The sequence below is a fragment of the Gracilinanus agilis genome, chromosome 6 (assembly GCF_016433145.1).
Source record: "Gracilinanus agilis isolate LMUSP501 chromosome 6, AgileGrace, whole genome shotgun sequence".
NCBI lineage: Eukaryota > Metazoa > Chordata > Mammalia > Didelphimorphia > Didelphidae > Gracilinanus > Gracilinanus agilis.
Genome location: NC_058135.1, coordinates 275610705 through 275621672, shown reverse-complemented (window position 1 = coordinate 275621672; position 10968 = coordinate 275610705). Strand labels below are relative to the sequence as shown.

General features: G+C 35.4%; 1 pseudogene; it reads right to left on the bottom strand.

Annotated features, from left to right (window-relative positions):
• Positions 1 to 4497: 4497 nt before the first annotated feature.
• On the bottom strand, positions 4498 to 5158 carry LOC123252647 (annotated as a pseudogene).
• Between the last annotated feature and the right edge of the window lie 5810 nt (positions 5159 to 10968).

The window sequence follows — 10968 nt, the reverse complement described above, 5'->3', positions numbered from 1 at the left end:
AGCTGTGTTTCTAAAAAATCAAAGGTTAAAGATGACTGAATACATATAGATGCATCTTTAACATTTTCATATTAATTTTTTCTGAGTCATTCCAAAAGCAGCAGAATGTTACAAATGTAGTAACTGCTTAAAATTTTTTTTAAAAAATATATTTACAGTAAAACATTTTTTAAAATAAAAAATGAGAATTCCACCCCCTACCCTTTTAGTTTAAAGGAGTAATCTGAAATGCTGCTTTCTCCAGGCAAAATCTTATTTTATTTTTTCTTCCACCATTTCTGCCACTGCCCCAGGGTCACCATTTGAAACTCTTTATTCTTAGTCCTTGTATTCCATTCTTTGTGACTGAGTTGGGGTTTTATGTGCATTTTCTTCTTCAGCTCATTTTAAGATAAGAAAATTGAGGCAAAGAAGGAGGGTTAATTGTGTTGTTCAAGGCTACAGGACTTGTAAATTTCTGAGAGCTCATTTGAACTTGAGTCTTCCCAATTAGGGCCCTGGCACTCTATCCATTGGGCCACTAAGCAGCACCCTTCTTAAGTCTTAATGCCTTAAAAATAAAGATATCTGTTACTTCTGATTCAGATTATCTAGGTCTAATTATTTAAATTAAATAAATAAACACTTAAACTTTATCCTAAAATGTCTTCAGTGTGGGAGGGAGGGGATACTTTTTATTTGCAACTTTCAGAATTGAAACTGTATCAAATTCAATGGAAACGATTCCTCATACAGGGAGGGAGCTAAGTATCTTTGGACTATAGCTGTGATTTCTTCTTCTATAGACAGTTCTTATATTGAAGACAGGAGCTGGATAAATAACAAAGTATTTGTTAAGGTTAACAAGGTAACAAGGCACATAATGTATGTAGAATTTTGTTATCATAATCAGGGATTTTCTAAGTCTTGCACAATTAAGATGTTACTTTCAAACCTAGTTTGTTTTTATAGTTTCAGAATGTTTTTTGCATTGAGGAGAGGGGACCTGTGAATAAATCAAAACTACCAAGGTAGTTATAACAAGGGTGTTTAATCAGAGCAGACATTACAGGAAGCCTCACAGAACTCCAGTCCTGAGACCCCCATGTCAACACGGAATCTAGAAGTCTCAAAATTGTCCTAGTAAAAGTTAATGACCCCCAGTTTGCTTAACTTAAAGATGAAAGCCCCAGGTTTGACCTAGTTGTAGGAGAGTTCTTCCCTGAGGGAAAGTCGAACTTCTCTAGTCTCAGACTGACAAATAGACCTTAAAGTAGTATAAGTGGGGATGGCTAATCCCATCAGATATGAAGAATCTCTTTTGTCCCAATGTTTGTCTCCTTAGGCCAAAGTCCTTTATTTAGGTAGCCTAGCCCTCTAGATCTTCCCCTTTGGTGTCCATTGTAAAGCACCAACTCCTCACTGTTATTCCTGTCTAGAACTCCTCATTTTCCTTTGTTACCATTGTAAAGCCAATCCACTATCCCCCTCAACCTCAGTCCCCATGTTCCCCTAGAAAGATATTTAAGCTTCCCAACTTTAATGACCTCTTGGAGTTGTCAATCTAGTGCAGCTGGATCTCCCAGGGGTCAGTGTCCAGAGCAATCAGAGTTTCAATCCTTGGAACTCTGCATGGGTATTAGCACACAACTTGGTGTGGAGGCCAAACTCATCCCTGTACCCCTTTCTTTAATTAAAGAGTAGTTTTTCTGACTATTTCATAATTCTGTGGTTTTCCCCAGTTAATACCAAATCAAAGTGAGGTAGCTATAGAGAAAGTAAAGGCTTTGATTTGGTTAATTGAATTCACTGGAGCTTGAGTGATTACACATGTACCTAAGGTTTTCATTATCTTCAACTGAGTTCTAGCTTGAGGATTTAGTGTTTGATCTGGAAAATAAAAGGTAAATCTGGGGGTTTCTTGCAAACAAGTTTGTGGGGGGGCTGCCCCTGCCAATGTGCATGTGTGTATGTATATCTATCTATCTATCTATCTATCTATCTATCTATCTATCTATCTATCTATCTATCTATCTATCTATCTATCTATCTGTCTGTCTGTCTGTCTGCCTGTCATCTATCTATCTATCTATCTATCTATCTATCTATCTATCNTCTGTCTGTCTGCCTGTCATCTATCTATCTATCTATCTATCTATCTAATTTATATTGTTTACAATTTATATTTCATACAAGCCTCTCAGGGACAAAAAATATTAACTATCAGTTTATTGTAGGAAAACAGATACTGATCATAAAATAACAACCACAAACTGAAGTACAACAAAACAAAGATAGGAGAAATAGTAAAATCTCTTAATAAAAAATTCAAATTGAGGTTAGAATTTGGTAAAGCCTCTGTTGCAGAAATTGTTCCTTTCATGGTCAGAAGGGTACACATGGCTTTTCATTCTGTAAGTCATCAAAAGTCAAATATTAATCCATTATGAATTATCAGATTCTTTATGTTAATTGGTTGTCTGAAATAACATGATGAATCTAAGCTGGTTGGAGAGGTGAAGGGGGTTTCAGTCAGACAACTAAAGGAAACTGGGCTGGGGATGACTATTGAGAAAATGTTGGAGGTAAATTTAGAGGCAAAAGAAAAAAAAAGAGACAACTCACATGAATAAGTGAGATGCCTTACCTCTACTCTTTAGTACATATTTATGATTTGTACAGGTTACAAGTAAAAAATCTATTTTCTTTAGCTATACAATTAGACTGGATAATAGCTTCTGAGTTTACAAATCCATTGTACACCTATCTTATTCTTTTTCTTTTTTTAAACCTATACCTTTTGTCTTAGAATTTATATTAAGTATCTGTTTTGTAAAAAGGAGGTAAAAACCTAATATTTGGGTTACTATTGGGGTTTGGAGAAAGGAATAATGATTGTAGTGGGATCAATACTGAAAAAAACACAAATGGGAATCACAAATTTATGACTCAAGGAAGTGGGAATGGAGTAATGACAGTTAAGTCAGTTACACAGTATACCAATCTAAGGGGATTAATATGTTAACTTATCTACTTAGTCTAAGGGTTTGTAAATGAATAAGGTGATGAGGCAAATAAACAAAACAGTTATTTATTGGGGAATAAAGAAAGTAGAAAGATGGGAACAGGACTCCTTAGCTAAACAGGGATTAAAAGCAAGGGATTAGACTCCTACACCTATTTCTATCTATGGATAACTAAACAGGATGGGTAGTTTAAGTCTCACTCCAGGCTCCTTGTCCCTCCAGCCTTGATCACAGGATCCCAAATGTCTCTGTAAGGGGGAAAAGGGGCTTTATGGGTTCAATATATTAAAATGTGGTCACCAGGGGAAATTTCCCCAATTAAGGAATAATCTCAAATCAAATAGACTTTTATGTTGATTTATTTATTTACAATTAGGAAGATTGAAGGTAGGGAGATTGAGAGAGAGAGAGAAACTCTGGCCCGGACCAGAGGCCGGACCAGGTAAGGATTTAGAGGCCCAGCAGTTGGGGCACAAAGGTTAATTAAACAGGTCTTCTAACTACAAGGCCTTTTACAATTAAAGAGCCCTCTCTGGGGGGTAGAGCCTCCAGAAATGCCAAGGGAAGAGAAAGAGAGTCAGCCTCACTTACCCATGTGGAACAATCTACGTCATGAACCAGCAAAGCTTCCCATTTGGAACCCTTCACTGCACCAGCCACAGCCTCACTCCCTTCTCAGAACCAGCACTTTCACTAGATGCTATCTTCCATCCAAGACCCTTGCTGACTGAGGATCTTCTCCTTTTAATGGGGTCACTTATGTGTCACTTCCTGCTCCTCCCTCCTAATTCACATGTCCAATCACAATAGAAGCTTACTCATAGAAAGCATAGGGGGCGGTGCCTTAATTCTGATTGGTTACTCACTCTAGCACATGTGGGTTAGGACCTCCCAGAATTGGAAGGTGCTCTCACCTTTGTGTAGACTTAATTTAATTATCACAATCTCAGCCAATAAATCCAAAAACCCTCCAACCAAGAGCTGGCCTAGTAATGGAAGTCCACCTTCCAAACTGCAAAAACCCAAGCTCCAGGCCACAGGTAGATGGTTTCTTCTTGGTGGCTCTTGAAGAGTACAAACATACAGGCTTCCTCTCCAGTGGCAGCAACCAACAGACTCAGACCCTTGAGTCTCACCTGCAAAGTTCCAAGGCTCCCAGAATGTTCATGCCATCCTGTTTTGCAAAAATGTTTCTCCCTATGCTTAAATCTTCCTACTTATCTCATTTCCTTATTACAGTTTCAAGAATAGCACTTAGGACTAGGCAATTATGGTTGAGTGATTTGCCCTGGGTCACACAATTAGAAAGTATTTGAAATCACATTTGAACCCAGTACTTTCCACCTCCAGGCCTGGCTCTCTACCCTGAGCCACCTAACTACCCCTATCTTTCTTATCCAAAATCTAATGATTGTTTAATAATCCAGCAAAAATTATTCCTGAGATTAAAAATATTTTCACATGAAACAAAATGTGTTTTCTTTTCACAAAATCAAATGCAAAATGCTTTTAACAAAGGGGCAGTTTCACTTAAGAAATGCTTCTTTGTCTGAGAAATATTATGTGAGTACTCCATAGTAATATCATAAATGGCATCAAAGTTCTTAACATCTCTTACATTTTCTGCTACAAAAATAAAACCTATGGTTCTTAGGTATAGGATATTCACATTTCTTAAATCCATTCTTTTAGGCAAACTCATTTTTTTTAGCCATGCTGGTTTTTGTGAAATCAGTCCCATTGGGGATATGAGGAGTTGATATGATTCCTGAATATCATAGAAATAACTCAACATGTTTTCAAAGAGACTTTTATATTACTTTCATCTTTTATGAATGAACATATAGGCAGCAATCTACATGGCCCAACAAAAACTAGGAACAGTTTTGGGACTGGATTTGAGGCAGATTTTCTCTATTCTGATGGTAGCTCTACAACATCAGGCAATTCCACAGAAATATTCAATCCATTTTAGTTTGGTGGTTCATAATGACATAAACTTCCTCCCCACAAGGAACAAAGGCAACACCTGTTATAATCATTTTTGCACAAAATATGGTCTCCAGCAATAACACTGGTAGAGTGAACTGGATTGCTACGAGGTTATTGTAAATACAGCTATACCAGAATGGAATTATAAACATCAAAGTTAAAAAAAAAGTTTCAACATGGAAATATTCCCCAAAAGAGTGAATTTATAGAGCCATAAAAATGATACCATGACTCTAAATGAATGACACCACCACCAGCCTCAGGACACCAAATTTACCAGGCCAGCTTTTTCTACAAGGCCTACAGCCTTGTGGGTTCAGATTCTCTGGGATAGGGTTTGGCCAAAAGAGAAAGTTTCTTGTTATAGCTCCCTGTTTGTTTCTCCTTCAATCATTGCAACTGCCCCTCAAGTCTAACTGATTTCATGCTAAAAACAATATCCACTGAACTACCTAGATATCTCTGGGACTTCTAAAAAATATGAATTGCTTCTTAAAGTACAACTAATCCAAAAGAGGTCATTGTTTCCTAGGGGAATTAACAGATCAAAATAGTAGAAATGAATAAAAAGGATATGAAACAGGATTTTCTGACCTTTTAGAGTCCTGCCTGTCCCTTCCAGCTACAAATACATATACTATTTGGTTTTAATTTGAAAGTGTAATGTTGATGATAATTAAGTCCTATTGAGTGATTCCCTTAAATTCAATCCAATTCATATTTATTAAATTTGATGATGTGGAGTGCTTGAATAAACCAAGAAAAGTTATTGTTACCTTGTTACTATCCCAAGATATCCCAAGAAGTGTTATGATTATGATAAATATAGATGGATATTAAAAGAAGTAGTAATATTTTAATTAAGGCCATGTTGGTAAAATATAAGATGACCACGTGCCTGCTAAGATCTATTTCAAATTCCCTGCCATACCTTCTCCCACCTGGCTCCCATGTACCAAAGAGGACGTCCCAATCAAGTCCTCTCTATTTAAGCTATGCTTTACATTGGCTCACGTCATCACATCAAACTGTAAGCCTGTTGAATCATGGGAAATGGGAAATGTAGTTTCCACGTCCCCCAAAGGTCCACAGGAAGTTTGGTCATATATCTAAATATTTAAAACCCAAATGAATCCTAAATACCTCTCCAAAGAACTCCAAAAATTCCAAATAATACATTTCACCCCTGAGATCTAGCAAAAAAGACTGGTCTTTCTCAGTGGATCTTGTAAACATAGTCAACTTCTAAATTACAGGAATTTGGGGATAAAAGAAAAAGGATAAAAACTAGCCGTATTGACAAAAAGCCAATTGGGGCTGTCCCCTATTAACATAAGAGTGTACATTCAAAAATAAATGCATTCAACTCCCCATAGTTCAAACAACTGCACCCCAAAGTTCAATTTGGATCTTCATGATCCAGTGAAGGCTCTTCAGGCATCCTCATGATGTCTTCTCCAAACAGGTTCATTCTCTGGATTCTGGGGAGATGGCAAATTTCTTATCCTGAAATTACTCTCAGAGGAATTTAAACTTTACATTATTAATTATAAAACATATTTTCTTCTGAGAATTACACATTCCCCCCCCAAATTACTTCTAAAAGAGTTAAAATTTTACATTATAGATTATAATATAGACATTTTGATTATAAAACTTAACACCCCCCTGAGGAAAATTTCCAAATAACACATTTCTCCCCTGAAGAGGGTACCCCAGGTCAGCTAAGGATACATGGCTGAGTCATGGGGTTGTAGGAAATCAATTGGCGAATTCAATCAACATCTCCATCTAGATAGAACTAAATTGATCATATAATTCCAATGTTCTCTTTCACCAATAAATATCTAGCAGTTCTTTACCAAATTCTGAGATTACTATCATATAATCCTAAGATTTGGAGAAAGTAGAGACTTGATAAATTATGTACCCAACCTATATTTATACATGGGAAAGTTAAGGATAAAAAAGAAATGATTTGTCTAAGGTAAAGGTTTTCACTAGGAGAGCCAAAATTTTAAATCCTGCCATATATTTGTAGAGAAAATGTTCTTGTAACTAGAGTAGGTAGAATATCTATACTCCAAGAATGAGAAGAGGGAGGAAATGCCATCCTAATTGCCAAATCATGTTGTAAAGTGAGAAATGCTTTCTCAAAAAGGCAATAATTGGTCAAATGTAATCTGAATGATTTAAAAAAAAACCCTTAATAAATCCATTTTATCGGTATGAGCATTATCAGTTCTAAATAACAATAATTCACATTTGCACATATGCATTAAGAAAAACACTTTCTTTATGTCAAATCTGAAAGTCAGGGAGCACAAATGACTTGGTTTCCATTTTACATCTGTCTCTCAAATGAGGTAACAATTTGCAAAATTTAGTAAGCTATAGAGCCAACCCTGGAACCATAATCTCCAGACTCTAATCCCAGAACTCTCTCCACTACATTGCACTGTCTCATTAACAGATGTTTTGGAGTCCTGGACTTGGAAAAAAAAAAGCCATCATCTCTCATTAAAAAAAGAAGATGATGACACGAGAGAGGAACTGTCCCCAAAGAGCAGAATAGGACAGAGATCTTTTCTACTTAACAAGCTCAAGCGAATGCACTCAATGGGCATTTTTTGAAAAGGCTTAGGCCCTCTTACTTGGCCAGGGAGGAGATATTTTGTTTTAATATTTCATTGATATGTATACATGAATGCAGAATCACATTTGCATATGTATTTTAAACTAAGTCTCTCAAGGAAAAATGCTCTAGATCATTATTTCATTCCACCTAAGAAAGGTAAGCATACAATTAATAGCTTCTTTTTCTCTTCATTGAGAGCTTTATTTTTATGACTTAGATCACCTTTTAGAATAAATAGAAATAAAACTGTGACAAGTATTTTCTGAACTATGGGAAAACATGACATTCCATTCTCAGAGGCCATTTATAGTTTTCAAGATTGAAGTCTTAGCAGACAAAATAATATCATGACTAGGAAAAGACTCTCATAAGTGGAAGAGATACTTGGGTTAATATCCACATTTATAAATCATATGCAATTATTAGACTTGACCTATATACAACAGCCTTGCTTTGCTGAATCCAACTCTTGTAATAGATGCCACTTCAAAAATAAATCAATGAATCAGACCCTGCACTTGCCAGAGGAAGAAAAATAGCTTTCTTTTTCCTTCTTCACAGATTCCTGGTAGAGGAAATTGAAGCCTCAACTAACTTAAAGTTGGTTTTAATGATTCAGCTGTAAGATTAAAAATTAATAACCAAATACTTCAAGTATTATATTTTCATAAGAATTTATTAATTAATAATTTAAAGAAAAAATAAAATTATAGCATTAACAAAGAGAGAGTTGCTTGGACCACCAAAAGCAAGAAGAGAGCTAGGAGGAGAGCATGGGAAGAAGAGTTAAAAAAGCAGGGTTACAGCAAACTTTTATGTATAATACGTAAGGATGCTATGTGGATGAAGGGAAAAGGATTCTGGGAGATGAAGTCCAAGGGTTCAAGATTTCCAATTACACACAATCAATAAAATGGATCTATGGAACTCTTCAGTGTCTTATATAATCTAATAATGTAGGAGAATAAGGAGAGCTCTGATACACTCTTCAAAAATGTTAAGAAAAACTGTCCATCAACAATTGGTCATTTTAAGTGAATTTGACCAAAAGTTCTTCTTTATGCCATGAATTTCCTTATATGTTGTCATTGGTCAACTTTGCTTTGCTTAAGAAAATATGAAACATAGGAATACTTGTATAGATGCAGGGCTGAGTTTATTACCTCACTGAACATTTTTTAAACCTTTATCTTCCAAATTATAATCAATACTATGTATTAGTTCTAAGGCAGAAGCATAGTAAGGGACAGGTAAAGGGTTTTAAGTGACTTGCCCAGGATCAAACATCTAGGAAGTATCTGAGGCTACATTTGAACTCAGTACCTCTTGTCTCTAGGCCTGGCTCCAGCCACTGAGTCACACCTACTTGTCCCTTAGTTCACTAATCTTTGGTCTCTGATCCTCCCTGCCCATTCAGATAGACAGAAATAAAAAGCAAACTACCCAGTAGATTCAGTAGATTCAACAATGCTGATCAAATGATTTCAGTCTAGTTGGCTGGAAACTACTAGAAATGATTTAGTTAGAAATATAGTGAATAGTAATGAGGAATGAAGTAGAATGACTGGAGGAAGGACCTTGTAGTCATTAAAACTTGGATTCTAATCCTTCCTCAGACATTTTCCAACACTCAGAGTATTAGCAAACCTCTTAATCTCTTCGTGCTTCATTCAAATCTTTATGACTTAACTTCTCTATATGTGAATATGTGTATATGTATGCATGTAGTTTATGTGTATATTTGTATCTATGCATATGTATGTGTGTATTTACATACGTGTATTTTAACATGTGGTTTCAAAAATTTCAGGGTACAAGTGACTACATTAGTGGTATGAAATGCAATCTATAGTGAAATTGTCAAACCCCACATTTTTACATAAGGGGAGAGTAGTGAGGATCATACAGTTTAAGTAATTTTTCTAAAGACATGCTAGTAGATTAGTGAAGAGCTAGGGCTTGATTCCATGCCTGCTCAGTATTTTTTCTACTATTCTACGCTTTTTGCTGAGGATTTCCTTAGGAGTTAAAATGAACAATTTTTCAATGACCTGGAAATGATTCTCATTGTGTGGGTAGCAGGTCATGAAGATGCCAACCTCTTAGAGTAGAGGGAAACAGTTCTCTGATTCTTATTCTGTAATTTCCACTTCCCACTTAAGGAACTTATAGGAAATATTGAAGTTTTTTTTTCCCTTTGTTTTTAATTGCTGGCAAGAAATGTGCTATGTAACCACAAAATGTCAGATCCTCAATGAATTTGATGAAAAATCCATCATCATTTTCATTATCCATGCTTTGATTTGCAACCCCAACTCTTCATTAACCTTTATAACACATATCCACTTGCTTTCCAAATCTTGTTTTTATATCTACAGAATTTCATATCTGTTACTTTATTTCTTTTTATTTATACAGCCATCATTCTAGTCCAGCCTGGCATTCCCTATTACTTGGATTATTACAATAGCCTTGTGGCTATTCTCTTTTCCTCAGCATTTTGTTAATAAAATCTATCCTCTGTACGATTACTGAAAAGACTTTGCCAAAGTGCAGATCTAATCAATTGTAACCCTTTGATTATGAAATGAATTGTAATTATTTCAAATTGATTTGAACATCTTCTGTTTGACTACTAAAATTTTGCAACCTGGCTCCAGCTGTTTTTTTTCAGAATCTTGTTATAAATTATTCACCTTGCTAAAACCTAACATTAAATAAAATTGGTCTCAGTTGTCTTCACTAATGACCTTTCATATCTCATTGCTAAAGTGGTACATTAGCCTCCCTCTGTGGATCCAGTGCTTTTACTCTTTTTTAAATCTTTCTTTTCCTTATAGATGCAACTTAAGCAACAGTTCCTGTATGACAACTCTCCTGGGAGTCTCTGTGACTAATAGACTAAGAGACTAAGAGACTGTGTCTCTCTGTGTATATAAATTTTATCCAATATGTATGCAGTATATGTATACAATTTTATTATACAGATAATCTATGTACCTATTATATATGTACATATTTGTAATAAACATTTTATGTGCATGTAATATCCCCTGGCAGATTGTAAGATTCTCAAGAGCAATGAGTACATTATTCTTACCTTGGTATTTTTAGAAACTTAACAGCGAATGCCTTTTATGGATAATTAATGCTTGTTGATTGGTTGAAATAAAGATAATGCTAGTCACAATGAATCTTAGTGCATATAAAATAAAATGTAAGTCCTCAAAGACTCTAGATCACATAGTCTCTGACCATCTCAATAACAATGAATTTCTATCTTCTTTCTATCAGCAGATCCCTCTTTATGAAATTTAATTGGTAGTATCATTT